Source organism: Rattus norvegicus, chromosome X (genome assembly GCF_036323735.1).
Source record: "Rattus norvegicus strain BN/NHsdMcwi chromosome X, GRCr8, whole genome shotgun sequence".
Lineage (NCBI taxonomy): Eukaryota > Metazoa > Chordata > Mammalia > Rodentia > Muridae > Rattus > Rattus norvegicus.
The window spans coordinates 93,997,514-94,016,635 of record NC_086039.1 but is presented as its reverse complement, the minus strand read 5'-3'; the positions used below and the strand labels follow the sequence as shown (position 1 = coordinate 94,016,635).

General features: G+C 39.2%; 1 protein-coding gene across 2 annotated transcripts in view; it reads right to left on the bottom strand.

Moving 5' to 3' along the window:
* Positions 1–18,905, bottom strand: part of Dmtf1l2 (cyclin D binding myb like transcription factor 1 like 2) — a 45,210-nt gene extending 26,305 nt beyond the window's left edge. The window contains exons 1-2 of one of the 2 annotated variants that reach the window (XM_039100382.2): positions 18,751–18,905; positions 18,410–18,489 (exon numbers count right to left, since the gene is read on the bottom strand). The gene's annotated coding sequence lies outside the window, so the exon portion shown is untranslated. The remainder of the gene's footprint in view (positions 1–18,409; positions 18,490–18,750) is intronic. The other variant, XM_063280418.1, reaches the window with a different exon arrangement.
* Positions 18,906–19,122: the final 217 nt, after the last annotated feature.

The following is a 19,122-nucleotide window of genomic DNA, read 5'->3' as shown; positions in this document are numbered from 1 at the left end:
AAATGGGGCTCAGAGCTAAACAAAGAATTCACAGCTGAGGAATGCCGAATGGCTGAGAAACACCTAAAGAAATGTTCAACATCTTTAGTCATAAGGGAAATGCAAATCAAAACAACCCTGAGATTTCACCTCATACCAGTGAGAATGGCTAAGATCAAAAACTCAGGGGACAGCAGATGCTGGCGAGGATGTGGAGAAAGAGGAACATTCCTCCATTGTTGGTGGGATTGCAAACTGGTACAACCATTCTGGAAATCAGTCTAGAGGTTCCTCAGAAAATTGGACATTGAACTGCGTGAGGATCCAGCTATACCTCTCTTGGGCATATACCCAAAAGATGCCCCAACATATAAAAAAGACACGTGCTCCACTATGTTCATTGCATCCTTATTTATAATAGCCAGAAGCTGGAAAGAACCCAGATGCCCTTCAACAGAGGAATGGATACAGAAAATGTGGTACATCTACACAATGGAATATTACTCAGCTATCAAAAACAACGACTTTATGAAATTCGTAGGCAAATGGTTGGAACTGGAAAACATCATCCTGAGTGAGCTAACCCAAACACAGAAAGACATACATTGTATGCACTCATTGATAAGTGGCTATTAGCCCAAATGCTTGAATTACCCTAGATGCCTAGAACAAATGAAACTCAAGACGGATGATCAAAACGTGAATGCTTCACTCCTTCTTTAAAAGGGGAACAAGAATGCCCTTGGCAGGGAAGAGAGAGGCAAAGATTAAAACAGAGACTGAAGGAACTCCCATTCAGAGCCTGCCCCACATGTGGCCCATACATATACAGCCACCCAATTAGACAAGATGGATGAAGCAAAGAAGTGCAGACCGACAGGAGCCGGATGTAGATCGCTCCTGAGAGACACAGCCAGAATACAGCAAATACAGAGGCGAATACCAGCAGCATACCACTGAACTGAGAAGAGGACCCCCGTTGAAGGAATCAGAGAAAGAACTGGAAGAGTTTGAAGGGGCTCGAGACCCCATATGTACAACAACGCCAAGCAACCAGAGCTTCCAGGGACTAAGCCACTACCTAAAGACTATACATGGACTGACCCTGGACTCTGACCTCATAGGTAGCAATGAATATCCTAGTAAGAGCACCAGTGGAAGGGGAAGCCCTGGGTTCTGCTAAGACTGAACTCCCAGTGAACTAGACTGTTGGGGGGATGGGGACAATGGGGGGAGGGTGGGGAGGGGAACACAGATAAGAAAGGGGAGGGGGGAGGGGGATGTTTGCCCGGAAACTGGGAAAGGGAATAACACTCGAAATGTATATAAGAAATACTCAAGTTAATAATAATAATAAAAAAAAGAATACCCTTGGCAGGGAAGAGAGAGGCAAAGATTAAAACAAAGACTGAAGGAACACCCATTCAGAGCCTGCCCCACATTTGGCCCATACATATACAGCCACCCAATTAGACAAGATGGATGAAGCAAAGAAGTGCAGACCGACAGGAGCCGGATGTAGATCGCTCCTGAGAGACACAGCCAGAATACAGCAAATACAGAGGCGAATACCAGCAGCATACCACTGAACTGAGAATAGGACCCCCGTTGAAGAAATCAGAGAAAGAACTGGAAGAGCTTGAAGGGGCTCGATACCCCATATGTACAACAATGCCAAGCAACCAGAGCTTCCAGGGACTAAGCCACTAACTAAAGACTATACATGGACTGACCCTGGACTCTGACCTCATAGGTAGCAATGAATATCCTAGTAAGAGCACCAGTGGAAGGGGAAGCCCTGGGTCCTGCTAAGACTGAACCCCCAGTGAACTAGACTGGTGGGGGGAGGGCGGCAATGGGGGGAGGGTTGGGAGGGGAACACCCATAAGGAAGGGGACGGGGGAGGGGAATGTTTGCCCGGATACCGGGAAAGGGAATGTATACACTTGAAATGTATATAAGAAATACTCAAGTTAATAAAAAAAAGAAAAAAGAAGGGTAGAGGGATGGGATAGGGGGCTTATGTCCAGGAAACTGGGAAAGGGAATAACATTTGAAATGTAAATTTAAAAAAATCCAATAAAAGGAAAAAAAAAAAAAAGAGACAGATGCCCAAATGAGTTCAGTGTGGAATTCTTCTAGACATTCCAAGAAGAACTTACATTAATATCCTTACACTATCTTCCAAAATAGAAAAGGAATATAATAAAATTACTTTTATGGAGCCAGTATTATACTTGTATCAATACTAGATGGTAGTCGGAAAAAGGAAATTATAGGCCAATAACTTTGACAGCCATAGAATAAAAATTTCTCAGACAAAACAAAACAAAACAACAAAAAAGCAACAACAACAAACATTTGAAAACTGAATTCAAGAATACACTAAAAGATTGTCTATCATGCCCTAGTTGGCTTGCTTCCCAGAAGCAAGAATAATTCAACATATATAAATTGATATTGTAACCCACCGAAAATGCAATAAGGGATACTAACCATGTGATCATTATCTCTTAGAAGGAGAACATGTTTTTGAACAAAACTCCAACATTGTTTTATTATAAAATTCCTTCAGAGGCTAGAAATAATTAACTTACACCAAAAAAATAATGAAATTTCCAACAAACCCGCAGCTAAAGCCATCCAAAAGAGAAAAATTCAAAGCATTTCCTTTGAAATCAAGAACAATAAAAGCTTGTCTTCATTCCCCACTTTCAGTTCAACATGGTGTTTAAAGTCTTTGGTAGAATATCAAGACAAAAAAGGTGATACAAATTGGAAAGGGAAGTCAAATTGTCTTTATGTGGAAATGATATAATAAATACCCTAAAAATTCCACCACAAAATTCCTATAGCTGATAAACACATCCGTCAAAGCAGCATGATAGAAATTAATGCATGTATACAACTGGAAAGTACACTTTAGAAAGAAATCAAGGCAACCATATCATTTACAATCACCTCAAAAAAATTCCTGAAATAAATCTAATCAATGAACTGAAAGACTTCTAATGTTAAAACTTTAAGACAAAGAAAGAAAATGAAGAAGATACTAGAAGAAAGAAGGATCTCTTCTACTCATGGACTGAAAGAATTAATAATGAGGAAAACTGGCCATCTAACCAAATCCAACATATAGATATATCACAATATCCACAAAAATTCAAAGCAAATGAAAAAGAATATTAAATTTACTTTGAAAATACAAAAGACCAAATGTAAAAAAAAAATCCTGAGCAAATAGATATACAGATAGAATTATTATCACCTATTCCAGACTTCAAATTACACAGCAGAGATATAATAATAAAGCAAGCAGAGTTGTGTCATAAAAACAAACTTGTTGACCAATGAAGCAGAATTTAGGGACCACGCCACTTCAGCTATCTGATATTTGACAAAGAAGCCAAGTCCACATATTAGAGAAACACAGCGTTTTCAACAGACAGTGTTGGTCAAAGTTGAAAGGTACATATAAAAAATAAAACTAGATCATCATTTAATTTTTTATTAGATATTTTATGTATTTACATTTCAAATGCCACCCACTATCACCCTCTTCCATCTCCCTCCCCCTGTTTCTATGCTGCAACTCCCACCCACCCACTCCCACCTCAACATCATGGTATACCCTTACAATGGGAAAACAAGCCATTAAAGGACCAAGGGCTTCTCCTCCTATTGAAGCCAGACAATGGCAACCTCTGCTACATATGCAGCAGCAGCTATGGATACCTCCATGTGTACTCTGGTTGGTGCTTAAGTCCTGGGGAGCATTGGGTGGGGGGAGGATTGTTGTTTGATGTTGTTCTTCCTATGGGGTTGCAAAACCCTTCAGCTCCTTCACTTCTGTAACTCCTCCATTTAATTAAGAAAACAATTAGTATCAAATTATGGCAAGAATTTAGTAAAATGACTCCTGAATGAACACTAATTCATTGCTAGTGAGATTGAAAACTGGTTCAGCTACTATGGAAAGCAGGACAGAGAATACTCAAAAAGGTATAAGTAGATCTCACATATGATACAGCTATACTGCTATTGAGTATATACTAAAACTATTCTAGATTGTACTTTAGAGATGGATACTCATTTGTGTCCATTACTCATTTATTCACAATATCCAGGAAATATAAGTGGCCTAGATTTCCACCAAAGAAATTAATTGCTAAGCAAATTGTGGCATATTTACTCAATGGGATTTTATTCCATTTTAAGAAAAGTAAAGCCATGAAATTGACAAGTCAGTGAATGAAGGTACTGTAGTTGTTTGATGCTTGACCCAGGGAGTTCCACTATTAGGAGGTATGGCCTTATGGGAGTAGGTGTGGCCTTGTTGGTGGAACTGGGTCACTGTGAGGTTGGACATTGAAACTTTTCCCTTAATGTAGGAGCCAGTATTTTTCTAGCTGTCTTGGGAGCAAGAGGTAGAGCTCTCTGCTCCTCCCGTGCTATGCCTGCCTCGATGCTATACTTCCTGCTATAATAATAATGGACTGAAATTGTTTCAATTTTCACATATGTGTAATTATGACCAAATTATTTTTTTCTTTTTTTATTTTTTTTAATTTATTTAATAATTAAAAATAATTCTTTGGTTTCCTGGCAAATATCCCCCTCCCCCCTCCCCTTCCTTATGGGTGTTCCCCTCCCAACCCTCCCCCCATTGCCGCCCTCCCCCCCTAGTCTAGTTCACTGGGGGTTCAGTCTTAGCAGGACCCAGGGCTTCCCCTTCCACTGGTGCTCTTACTAGGATATTCATTGCTACCTATGAGGTCAGAGTCCAGGGTCAGTCCATGCATAGTCTTTAGGTAGTGGCTTAGTCCCTGGAAGCTCTGGTTGCTTGGCATTGTTGTACATATGGGATCTCGAGCCCCTTCAAGCTCTTCCAGTTCTTTCTCTGATTCCTTCAACGGGGGTCCTATTCTCAGTTCAGTGGTATGCTGCTGGTATTCGCCTCTGTATTTGCTGTATTCTGGCTGTGTCTCTCAGGAGAGATCTACATCCGGCTCCTGTCGGTCTGCACTTCTTTGCTTCATCCATCTTGTCTAATTGGGTGGCTGTATATGTATGGGCCACATGTGGGGCAGGCTCTGAATGGGTGTTCCTTCAGTCTCTGTTTTAATCTTTGCCTCTCTCTTCCCTGCCAAGGGTATTCTTGTTCCCCTTTTAGAGAAGGAGTGAAGCATTCACATTTTGATCATCCGTCTTGAGTTTCATTTGTTCTAGGCTTCTAGGGTAATTCAAGCATTTGGGCTAATAGCCACTTATCAGTGAGTGCATACCATGTATGTCCTTCTGTGTTTGGGTTAGCTCACTCAGGATGATATTTTCCAGTTCCAACCATTTGCCTACGAATTTCATAAAGTCATTGTTTTTGATAGCTGAGTAATATTCCATTGTTTTAGATGTACCACATTTTCTGTATCCATTATTCTGTTGAAGGGCATCTGGGTTCTTTCCAGCTTCTGGCTATTATGAATAAGGCTGCGATGAACATAGTGGAGCACGTGTCTTTTTTATATGATATATATATATATATATATATATATATATATATATATATATAAATGGACTGAAATTGTTTCAATTTTCACATATGTGTAATTATGACCAAATTATTAAAGCCGTGGGAAACGACTTTCAATTGAGAAGGAAGAGGTAGTATTATAAGAAGTTCACAGGAAATAAATAGAACACATAGGATCATATTAATGTGTTGAGTCCCCACCTAAGCATAATAAATAAGATAAGAAGTACAGGGAATAAGTAACAAAAAGGATTCCTAGAAAAAGTCCAAAGGAAACCTACTCTCCAAATTCAAATCTTGTGGAGGAGAGAGCTGGACCCTCAGAAGTGCGGACAATCCTGAGAGCTCAGGGGACACCTCCACATCTGCTCACATTCCAGGCATAAGAGGCACCTGCTTAGTGGACTCTGAATACAAGAATATAGGAGCAGTCAGTGGCAGGAACCAGCTGGTTCTGCCTGTACCCAGAACTGAACTGAACAGGTCCCACAGCTCCCTGTACCCAAATCCTATGGAGGAGAAAGCTGGACACTCAGAAGTGGTGACAATCCTGAGAGCTCAGAGAAGAAAACTAGTTCTGTCCGCATTCCTGACCCAAAAGGGTCATGACTAGTGCCATCTGTGCCTTCTGAGCACAGGGATCTAGGAGCAGTCAGGGGCAGGATATTTCGATATCCTCCCAGTAACCCTGAAAGCAAGTAACCAGGAGGACCTACACACCAGAGAGCAAAGTTAAGTTGAATGCTTCTGTGTCAAGCAACCCAACCAATTCACCTGGAGGTTTCAGGTCATACAAACCCAGGGGAAGCAATCTGTTCCTAGATCTGGCTGAAAGAAAACAGGTCTATAGGAGTGCTGACATGCAAGACTACAGGAGGATCAAGCAACAGAGACAGGAAGACAAGCTAACACCAGAGACAACCTGATGGCAAGAGGCAAGTACAGGAACCTAAGCAACAGTAACCAACTCTATTTGGCACCATAAGAGCCCAGTCCCAAACAAAGCACATACTGAATATCCAAACACAATGGAAAAGCAAGATTGGGATTTAAAATCATATCTCATGAGACACACCTGTGAAACCACAAGAGACTACACTCTGCCCACATTTCTGACTCCAGAGGAAAACACCTAACACCATCAGGGATCCCGGTGCACGGGAAATCCCAGAAAAGGTGAAGCAGGCCCTCCTGGTTGCTGCCCTCACAGAGAGCTCAAAAGCAACCCCCCACGAGCAAACTCGAGCCTCAGGACCACAGGTAAGACCAACTTTTCTGCTCCAAGCGACCTGCCTGGTGGTCTCATGACATTCAGAGGCAAAATTCCTCTGGGACCAGACACTTCCAGTTTTTAGCTGGAGCCCCAACCTCGTTGATCCCGGCCATCAGCTCACTGCTCCCAAATACCTTGGGAGAGAGAGCTCACAGCCCGGGCACGTGGGCACTCCTGAGACTGCAGAGCAGGAGAGACCACCAATACTGCCTACCCCTGCCCATATCCCTGGCCCAAGAGGAAACTGTGTAAGGCCTCTGGGAACCGGAAGATAGGGGCACTGGAGCTGCAGGTCCCCTGTGCTCCACACACCTCCCGGACCTGAAGGGACTGGATTAACAGTTCTCTGCACAAAAATCCCATGGGAGGGAGAGCTAAACCTTCAGAGAGGCAGACATACCTGGGAACCCAGAAGAGACTACACTCTGCCCACATTTCTGACTCCAGAGGAAAACACCTAACTCTATCTGGGAACCCGGTACACAGGGGCTCCCGGAAAAGAAGGCGCAGGCCCTCCTGGTTGCTGCCCTCAGAGAGAGCGCAAAAGCAGTCCCCCATGAGCAACTTGAGCCATAGGACCACAGGTAAGACCAACTTTTCTGCTCCAAGCGACCTGCCTGGTGGACTCAGGACACGGGCCCACAGTAACTACTGAAGACCAGTAAACAGGAAAGACTACACACCTGAAAGCAGAACACTCTGTTCCCATAACTGGCTGAAAGAAAACAGAGAAACAGGTCTACAGCATTCCTGACACACAGGCCTATAGGACATTCTAGCCACTGTCAGAAATAGCAGAACAAAGTAACACCAGAGATAATCTGATGGCGAGAGGCAAGCGCAGGAACCCAAGCAACAGAAACCAAGACTACATGGCATCATTGGAGCCCAATTCTCCCACCAAAGCAAACACTGAACATCCAAACACACCAGAAAAGCAATATCTAGATTTAAAATCATATTTGATCATGATGCTGGAAGATTTCAAGAAAGAAATGAAGAGCTCCCTTACAGAAATGCAGGAAAACATAAATAAACAATAGAAGCCTGTAGAAAGGAATGACAAAAATCCCTGAAAGAATTGCAGGAAAACACAATCAAACAGTTGAAGGAATTAAAAATGGAAATAGAAGCAATAATCACTAATCCTTAATATCTCTCAACATCAATGGTCTCAACTCCCCAATAAAAAGACATAGATTAACAAAATGGATATGCAATGAGGACCCTGCATTCTGCTGCCTACAGGAAAAACACCTCAGAGACAAAGACAGACACTACCTCAGAGTGAAAGGCTGGAAAACAACTTTTCCTGCAAATGGTCAGAAAAACCAAGCTGAAGTAGCCATTCTAATATCGAATAAAATTGATTTCCTACTAAAAGTCATAAAAGAAGATAAGGAAGGGACACTTTATATTCATCAAAGGAAAAATCCACCAAGATGAACTCTCAAACCTAAAATATCTATGCTCCAAATACAAGGGCAACTACATACATAAAAGAAACGTTACTAAAGCTCAAAACCCACATTGCAACTCACAATAATAGTAGTAGATTTCAACACCCCACTCTCATCCAATGGACAGATCATGGAAACAGAAATTAACAGAGACATAGGCAGACTAAGAGAAGTCATGACCCCAAATGGACTTAACAGATATTTATAGAACATTCTATCCTAAAGCAAAGGGATATACATTCTTCTCACCACCTCATGGTACTTTCTCCAAAATTGACAATATAATTGGTTATAAAAGAGGCCTAAACAGATACAGAAAGACAGAAATAATCCCATGCGTCCTTCAGACCACCAGTGACTAAAGCTGGGTCTTTAATAACAATAAGGGAAGAACACCAAACATATACATGGAAATTGAACAATGCTCTACTCAATGATAACCTGGTCAAGGAAGAAATAAAGAAAGAAATTAAAGACTTCTTAGAATTCAATGAAAATGAAGGTACAACATACCCAAACTTATGGGACCCAATGAAAGCTGTGCTAAGAGGAAACCCCTTACAGAAATGCAGGAAAACATAAATAAACAATAGAAGCCTGTAGAAAGGAATGACAAAAATCCCTGAAAGAATTGCAGGAAAACACAATCAAACAGTTGAAGGAATTAAAAATGGAAATAGAAGCAATAATCACTAATCCTTAATATCTCTCAACATCAATGGTCTCAACTCCCCAATAAAAAGACATAGATTAACAAAATGGATATGCAATGAGGACCCTGCATTCTGCTGCCTACAGGAAAAACACCTCAGAGACAAAGACAGACACTACCTCAGAGTGAAAGGCTGGAAAACAACTTTTCCTGCAAATGGTCAGAAAAACCAAGCTGAAGTAGCCATTCTAATATCGAATAAAATTGATTTCCTACTAAAAGTCATAAAAGAAGATAAGGAAGGACACTTTATATTCATCAAAGGAAAAATCCACCAAGATGAACTCTCAAACCTAAATATCTATGCTCCAAATACAAGGGCAACTACATACATAAAAGAAACGTTACTAAAGCTCAAAACCCACATTGCAACTCACAATAATAGTAGTAGATTTCAACACCCCACTCTCATCAATGGACAGATCATGGAAACAGAAATTAAACAGAGACATAGGCAGACTAAGAGAAGTCATGAACCAAATGGACTTAACAGATATTTATAGAACATTCTATCCTAAAGCAAAGGGATATACATTCTTCTCACCACCTCATGGTACTTTCTCCAAAATTGACAATATAATTGGTTATAAAAGAGGCCTAAACAGATACAGAAAGACAGAAATAATCCCATGCGTCCTTCAGACCACCAGTGACTAAAGCTGGTCTTTAATAACAATAAGGGAAGAACACCAACATATACATGGAAATTGAACAATGCTCTACTCAATGATAACCTGGTCAAGGAAGAAATAAAGAAAGAAATTAAAGACTTCTTAGAATTCAATGAAAATGAAGGTACAACATACCCAAACTTATGGGACCCAATGAAAGCTGTGCTAAGAGGAAACCTCATAGCTCTGAGTGCCTGCAGAAAGAAACAGGAAAGGGCATATGTCACCAGCTTGACAGCACACCTAAAAGCTCTAGAACAAAAAGAAGCAAATACACCCAGGAGGAGTAGAAGGGAGGAAATAATCAAACGCAGAGCTCAAATCAACCAAGTAGAAACAAAAAGGACCGTACAAAGAATCAACAGAACCAAAAGTTGGTTCTTTGAGAAAGTCAACAAGATAGATAAACCCTTAGCCAGACTAATGAGAGGACAGAGAGAGTGTGTCCAAATTAACAAAATCAGAAATGAAAAGGGAGACATAACTACAGATTCAGAGGAAATTCAAAAAATCATCAGATCCTACTACAAATGCCTATATTCAACAAACTTGAAAATGTGCAGGAAATGGACAATTTCCTAGACAGATACCAGGTACCAAAGTTAAATCAGGAACAGATAAACCATTTAAACAACCCCATAACTCCTAACAAAATAGAAGCACTCATTAGACGTCTTGCAACCAAAAGGAACCCAGGTCCAGATGGGTTCAGTGCAGAATTCTATCAGTCATTCATAGAAGATCTCATAACAATACTATCCAAACTACTCCACAAAAGTGAAACATATGGCGTGCTACCGAATTCCTTCTATGAAGCCACAATTACTCTTATATGTTATCCACACAAAGACCCAACAAAGAAAGAGAACTTCAGAACAATTTCCCTTATGAATATAGAAACAAAATACTCAATAAAATTCTGGCAAACCAGAATACAGCAAATACAGAGGCGAATGCCAGCAGCAAACCACTGAACTGAGAATAGGACCCCCGTTGAAGGAATCAGAGAAAGAACTGGAAAGCTTGAAGGGTTTGAGACCCCATATGAACAACAATGCCAAGCAACCAGAGCTTCCAGGGACTAAGCCACTTCCTAAAGACTAAACGTGGACTGACCCTGGACTCTGACCTCATAGGTAGCAGTGAATATCCTTGTACAAGCACCAGTGGAAGGGGAAGCCCTGGGTCCTGCTAAGGCTGAACCCCCAGTGAACTAGATTGTTGTGGGGAGGGCGGCAATGGGGGGAGGATGGGGAGGGGAACACCCATAAGGAAGGGGAGGGGGAGGAGTTAGGGGGATGTTGGCCCGTAAACCGGGAAAGGGAATAACACTCGAAATGTAAATAAGAAATACTCAAATTAATAAAAAAAAGAAAAAGAAAAAAGAAATAATGTTCACCAACCAGGAAAAAAAATTCTGGCAAACCAAATCCAAGAGCACATCAAAACAATCATCAATCATGCTCAAGTAGGCTTCATCCCAGGCAGGCTGGGATCATTTAATATATGGGAAATAAAAATCAATGTAATCTATTATATAAAAAAGTGAAAGATAAAAAACACATAATCATTTCATTAGATGCTGAGAAAGCATTTGACAAAATTCAACACCCCTTCATGATAAAAGTCCTGGAAAGAAGTGGAATTCAAGGCCCATACCTAAACATAGTAAAAGCCATATACAGCAAACCAGTCGCTAACATTAAAGTAAATGGAGAGAAACTTGAAGCAATCCCACTAAAATCAGGGATTAGACAAGGCTGCCCACTCTCTCCCTACTTATTCAATATAGTTCTTGAAGTTCTAGCCAGAGCAATCAGACAACAAAAGGAGATCAAGGGGAAACAGATTGGAAAAGAAGAAGTCAAAATATCACTATTTGCAGATGATATGAGAGTATATTTAAGTGATCCCAAAAGTTCCACCAGAGAACTACTAAACCTGATGAACACCTTCAGCAAATTGGCTTGGTATAAAATTAACTCAAATAAATCAGTAGCCTTCCTCTACACAAAAGAGAAACAAGCCGAGAAAGAAATTAGGGAAACGACACCCTCCATAATAGTCCCAGATAAATAAAATACCTCAGTGTGACTTTAACCAAGTAAGTGAAAGATCTTTATGATAAGAACTTTAAGCCTCTGAAGAAAGAAATTGTAGAAGACCTCAGAAGATGGAAAGATCTCCCATGCTCATGGATTGGCAGGAATAATATAGTAAAAATGGCCATTTTACCAAAAGCAATCTACAGATTCAATGCAATCCCATCAAAATACCAATGCAATTCTTCAGAGAGTTAGACAGAACAATTTGCAAATTCATCTAGAATAACAAAAAACCTAGGATAGCTAAAACTATTCTCAACAATAAAAGGACTTCAGGGGCAATCACTATCCCTGAACTCAAGCAATATTACAGAGCAATAGTGGGAGATGGTTAAGGGGATGTTGGCCGGGAAACCGGGAAAGGGAATGACAATCTAAATGTATATAAGAAATACTCATGTTAATAAAGATAAAAAAAATCTCATGACAATGATAGAGGACTTTAAGAGACATAAATAACTCCCTCTGAGAAATACAGATAACATAAGTAAACAAGTTGAAGGACTTAAATAGGAAACACAAAAATTCCAAAAAGAATTACAGGAAAACACAAACAATCAATGAAGGAATTGAACAAAAGTGTCTAGGATTTAAAAATTAAAATAGAAAAAAATAAAGAAATCCCAAAGTGAGACAGCCCTGGAGATATAAAACCTAGGAAAGAAACTAGGAGTCATAGATGCAAGCATCAACAACAGAATACAAGAGATAGGAGAAAGAATGTCGGGGCAGAAAACACCATAGGAAACATATACACAACAGTCAAAGATAAAGTAAAATGCAAAAAGCTCCTAACCCAAAACATCCAGGAAATCCAAGACAAAATGAGAAGATGAAACCTAAGGATAATAGGTATAGAAGAGTGTAAAGACTCCCAACTTAAAGGGCCGGTATATATCTTAATAAAAATTATAGAAGAAAACTTCCCTAACTGAAAGACAGAGATGCCCATAAACATACAAGAACAATACAGAACATGAAATAGATTGGAACAGAAAAGAAATTCCTCCCATCACTCAATAGTCAAAACTCCAAAAGCAGAATAGAAAGAAAGTATATTAAAAGCAATAAGGAGAAAAGGTTATGAAATGTATAAAGGGAGACCTTTCAGATTTACACCAAACTTCTCACCAGAGATTATGAAAGGCAAAAGATCCTGGGCAAATGTCATACAGACGCAGAGAGAACACAACTGCCAGCCCAGGCTACTACATACAGCAAAACTCTCAATTAAAATAAATTGAGAAAACAAGAAATTTCATGACAAAACCAAATGTACACAATATCTTTCTACAAATCCAGCTCTACAAATGATAATAGATCGAAACCTCCAACACGAGGAGGGAAAGTACACCCTAGAAAAACCAAAAAAGTAATCTCCTTGCAATGAAACCAAAAGAAGAGAGCTATACAAACACAATTCCACCCTACAACAAAAATAACAGGAAACAACAGTCACTATTCCTTAATAGCTCTTAATATCAGTGGACTCAATTCCCCAATAAAAACACATAGACTAACAGACTGGATATATAAAGAGGACCCAGCATTTTGCTGCATACATGAAACATACCTCAGAGGCAAAGACAGGCACTACCTCAGTGTAAAACACAGGAAAACAGTTTTCCAAACAAATGGTCTGAAGAAACAAGATGTAGTAGCCTTTTAAATAGCAAATAAAAGCAATTTCAAACAAAAGTTATCAAAAATGATATGGAAAGACACTTCATATTTATCAAAGGAAAAATCCACCAACATGAAATCTCTATCTATATATGTATGCTCCAAATGCAAACGCACCCACATTCATAAAAGAATCCTTACTAAAGCTCAAAGCACACATCGAACCTCACACAATATCAGTAGGAGATATTAACACCCCACTCTCATTGATGAACAGATCATGGAAATAGAAACTAAAAAAATGCTCTTATTCCCTCATCTCTTGCAGATCAAAGCCCAGTTTTGCTTTGTTTTTTTTTCTTGTTTTGTTTTCTTTTAAAATATCAATTCAGTTATTACCCCATGTTCCGTTTTGATAGTCTCATGAATCAGCATCCCATAACCCTAACTCCCTGATTCTTAGAAAGAGATAGCAAGCACAAGCACAGATAATAAGATAACTGGGTAGAATCCCAACTGGAAATTATCATTCTGAACACACCTGGACCTAAATTACAACACTCAGCTCATCCTGCACCACATCTGCTTGAACTCTGCTATGCTCCCTCCTTGATGGATTGAACCTCTGAGACTGTAAGCCAGCCCTAATTAAACGTTGTTCTTAAAAGAGTAGCCTTGGTCATGGTGTGTTTACAGCAGTAAAACCCTAGTTAAGACAGAGGTTGGTATTAGGGACAGAGATTTTGCACTAAAAAGCCTCTCTGACCAGGGTTTTATTTAGAAGAATGTGGATTTGGAAAGGAGTGGAAAGCTTTAACTGGGGCTTCATGGGCCATCATAGTAGGAATATGGAAAACTTCATTGCTGAGAGTGATTTGAACTGTGCAAACCTGGCCTAAGAGGCTTCAGTGGAGAATTTCAATAGATGGCCTAGAGACTGATTTGTGGTATTTTAATGAAGAATGTAACTGCTTTTTGCCCTTGCCTGAAGAATCTACCTGAGGATAATGTAAAGAGATTTATATTAATTGCACTGACAAAGGAAATCTCAAAAAGGCCCAACATAGACTTTGTTAAGTCTCTTAAAGAATGTTTTGAACAAGTATAGGAAGCTAAGAAAGGAAAATATAAACTATATTGATCTAGTGTTAAAGAGGCACCATGAAGTGAAATCCTGTGTTCAAGGATATTAAATTGAAATAAGGAAGTAATGACCTTGAGGCAAGATACCACCCAGCTAAATTTAGATCCATGTATGGTCATATATACTTTTAATCCCAGGAGAGCAATCCAATCAAATCTCTGACTTCAATGTCAGCCTGGGAAAGAGCAGGTTCCAGGTGAACAAAAACTTAAACCCTGGCATGGTGGAACATGCCTTTAACCTAACATTACAAGAGATAGAACCATGCAGATCTCTGAGTTCAAGGTCAATCTTCAGAGCAAGTACCAGGACAAGCAAGCTTAGGCAGTGAAGGAGTTGGAAAACAGAAAGTTGGTGACAATGTTATAGAAAAAGGGACCCATGTTCCAGCCCCAGCATGCAGCAGAACTGAGCATCTTTGGCCATGTGTCTCTGGCTTTAGAGTCAAAACCAGAAGGTACAACTGGAAAAATTGATGCTGCTTAGCTAGAGCCAAGGATATTGTAGCAGTGATTAAGAAGAGACCGGTGCTTAAGAGCACTGATTTCTCTTCCATAGGTCCTGAGTTCAAATCCCAGCAACCACGTGGTGGCTCATGACCATCTATAATGTGATCTGATGACCTCTTCTGATGTGTATGAAGAAAGCTACAGTGTACTTACAATAAAAATAAATGAATAAATAAATAAATAAATAAATAAATAAATAAATCTTCAAAAAATAAAAGAAGAGACAGCATCACTGAGGTGAAATCTTCTGGGAAGGTGTTCTCTGGGAGCACCAAGAAGCTATCTCTTGGTCCTGTGAAGGCTTAATACAACAGTGTAGGGGAATGCCAGGGAGGGGTGGTGGAAGGGAGTGGTGGTGGGAGGGAGTGGGTAGATGGTGGAGAGCACTCTCATGGAGATGGGGGGATAGGATGGGGGATTTCCAGAAGAGAAACTGGCAAAGGAGATAACATTTGAAATGTAAATAAAGAAAATATCCAATAAAAGAAAAGGAAACGAAGAAGAAGAAGAAGAAGAAGAAGAAGAAGAAGAAGAAGAAGAAGAAGAAGAAGAGGAGGAGGAGGAGGAGGAGGAGGAGGAGGAGGAGGAGGAGGAGGAAGAGAAAGAAAGAAAGAAAGAAAGAAAGAAAGAAAGAAAGAAAGAAAGAAAGAAAGAAGAGGAGGAGAGGAGGAGGAGAAGTGGGAGGAGTAAGATGTGTTCCAGTGGTAGTCAAGGTTGTATCTCAACTTGCAACTGAACTTGGTAATGTGTAAGAGTCACCCAGGTGGTACTGGTTTTGAAGGTATGAAGTGGCCATAGAGAACTGTCATGACACTGTAGAGGCCACAGAAGGTCATTGATGAAAGTGCATCCTCAGTTGCAGCAAACAGCCCAGGACTGAAGGGGTCATGAAAAGAATTTCAGGCTTAGCTGTATGAATAAAGTCTATGACAGGCTATTGGTGAGGCCTAGTTGCATTTGAAGACCCCAGGGTATTAGTGATGCCTCTACCACAGGATGGTCACCCAAAGCAGCAGGGGAGTTGAGTCAAACAGAGCCTAGAGTGCTACAGAGGACAGAGCTAGAGAAGTGACCCAAGCCCTTTGGAGGAACCCAGAAAATAATTTGTGAATCCCAGACTTAGGAACAAGAAGCTGTGAAGTTAAAAGTGAGTTGGAGACACAAAGATGTTAATGGTGCCAGTGATGTGGGATACCTGCTAGGGACAGCTGCTAAAAGGGAGAGAGTAAATCAGCCCAGGCGAAAAGAAGCTTGTTGGAGTCAACAAAGATGAAAAAAAGAGTGCAAATCTGAAGACTGCCTTGACATCAGAATGAAGATGCAGAGTTTGCAGTTTTCCCAGGTGCTTCCCTGTTTTGCTTTGGGGATTTGGATAAATCTCAGAAGAGACTTTGAACTTCGAACTTTTAACATTGTTGAGACTGCTATAAACTATAGAGACTTTGGAAGTTGGACTAAATATCCTTTTTTATTATGGTATATCCAGGTATGGCCCCTATAGACACATGTTTTAAACAATCCTGTGGGGGCCAGGAAGTGGAATGTGATGGTTTATATATGCTTGTCCCAGGTAGTGACACTATTACGAGGTGTGACCTTCTTAGATTAGGTGTGTCACTGTGGGTGTGGTCTTAAGACCCTTATCCTTGCTGCCTGGAAGTCAGCCTTCCACTCGCAGCCTTGAGGTGAAGATGTAGAACTCTCACCAGCTCTGCCTGTACCATGCTTATCTAGATGCTGCCATGCTCTTGCCTGTCCTACTTGAAATGCTGTCCTTATAAGAATCACCTTGTTCATGGTATCTGTTCACAGCAGTAAAATCCTAACCAAGACAATTATTATCTGCTGGACACAGAAAACCTACACATGTTAACTTACAGGTTTTATACTAGCATGTACAAAATATGTACCAGTTCAAGCTAGACCAAATTCCAGCTTGTAGAGGGTTTAGGCACACAATTCTACCTTGGACCTCTTTGCAACTGTTAGCTGTTAGGAGAAGAAGACAGTCATCTTAAAAATGTGTCCCCAGTAAGTTGACTAACATCCAGTAGAATATCACACATCTGTCAAAACACTGTCCAGGAATTGAGTTTTGTGAAGAATATTCTAAGTACTTGTAAAAACACTTCAAGAAAACAGGACCTTGTCATCTCCGTTTCTTGAAAATATATTAATATTTTTTATAATGTGTTTTTTGCTACTCCTAGATTTAGTGGATAAGGTTGAATTTACTTCAGATTACTCATTTTTACTTGCTATGCTCACTCAACTATTGCTCTATGGGGGAAAAACATATTTTTACCACATACAGTTTTTTCTTGAGATTGTATAAAGCTTGTTCTCATCATTACTTTACTCATGTGACCTTTCTTAAACATCAGGGTATGCATTGTCTGAGATACTCTAATAAAGTTGGCTTTTGCATGAAACTTTAGACCACTTTATTTATTATCTCCATTCTCCCAGGTACTACTACTTCTAGAATAATGACTAGAACACCAACAAACATCCAGGAATATTTAGGCAATGGAAATTAGATTTGAATGGACTTTTTAATGGATACAAATTTGGGTCAATAGGGAAGAGGGTATATATGGCATGGTTGGTGTAAAGTTGGTAAATCAGAACATTGGGCAAAATATTCAAAGATAGATGATAGAGATGGAGGGATGGAGAGATAGATGATAGATAGATAGATAGATAGATAGATAGATAGATAGATAGATAGATGATAGATAGAGGTAAACATAGCAAGTGTCCTGAATGTGAGCCTGATGGCAATCTAGTAAGCAATATTCCTCAATTGATTCTGGTCCAGGTGTCAGTCTTGAGATTCTTTTCCCAATTCCCTCAGTGATGGACTATTACCTGATAGTGTAATTGGACACTAACATTTTCTTTTTCCAAGTAACTTTTGATAACGGTGTTTATCACAGGAAGAAAAAATCAAATAAGTCTTCATGTTTTACAAGGATAAAATTAACTTTATAGTATTAATGGCTATTAACCACTCAATATACATAAGAGTACTAGCAGTAAGCTAGATTTGACTTAAAAATGGAGCAAAACATATGCAACTAAAGAATATGCATTTTAAGAACCCTAATAGAATAAACCAAAGACATATAATAGGATATAAAAGGTAATTTAATTACAGAAAACAAACTACATTTTCAAAGTCATGACAGTCAAATGAGATTCATAAAGGAATATTTTTAAATAAATTAATTGCAGCTTGACTGAAATTGGTTTACACATTTTTATACTAGAAGGCATGTGTCAAATAAATAGATCATTAATAGAATATTAAAAGAAATAAATCAATATTTGACCAATAGTAACAAAATAAATCATCTAAAAATCCCCAAAAAGGAGTAATATAATATGGAAAGGGACTTACCAGAATAGTCTCAGATATCACTGATACCCTGTTCCCAGGAAGGTGAACAGCTAAAATGTAAATTTTCAGGTAAGTTCTCACTTCACAAAGAAAAAGAAAATCTAATTAGTTATAATCAAGTTTTAGAATGGGCCATTGACTAAGATATTAATATTAAAGCCAAACTAAAAAAGAATTTATTTTCTATTTACATGTAGATTACATTGATATTAACAATATAAGGAAAATCGTTTGAAAGAGCAATAATATAATGAAAAGTACACAAAGGAGAGCTGATAAAAGGTCATTATATTTACAGTGGAATGAAGAAGGAAATATTTTCAGAAGAAATGAAAAATTACCTCAAAACGTTAATACCCTGCAACTTTCAAGTCACAGAAATGTTACTTTCTAATGAAGAGATGTAGATGTCTAAATAACCTGTGATCTATAAAGACTAAAGTATCAGAGTAGCTTGTGCTAGGCCTTACTCAGACAACATGGTTATCATGACAACAGAATCCTGAGGTCATAGTTCAGTAGACAATACAGATGGCCATTTCTTTTTCTACACCAGTTCCTCAAAGTCTAGGGCATAGATATTGAAACCACACACACACACACACACACACACACACACACACACACACATATATATATATATATATATATATATATATATATATATACATATATATAATGTATATATGGCAATAAATTCCTGATAAATTAAA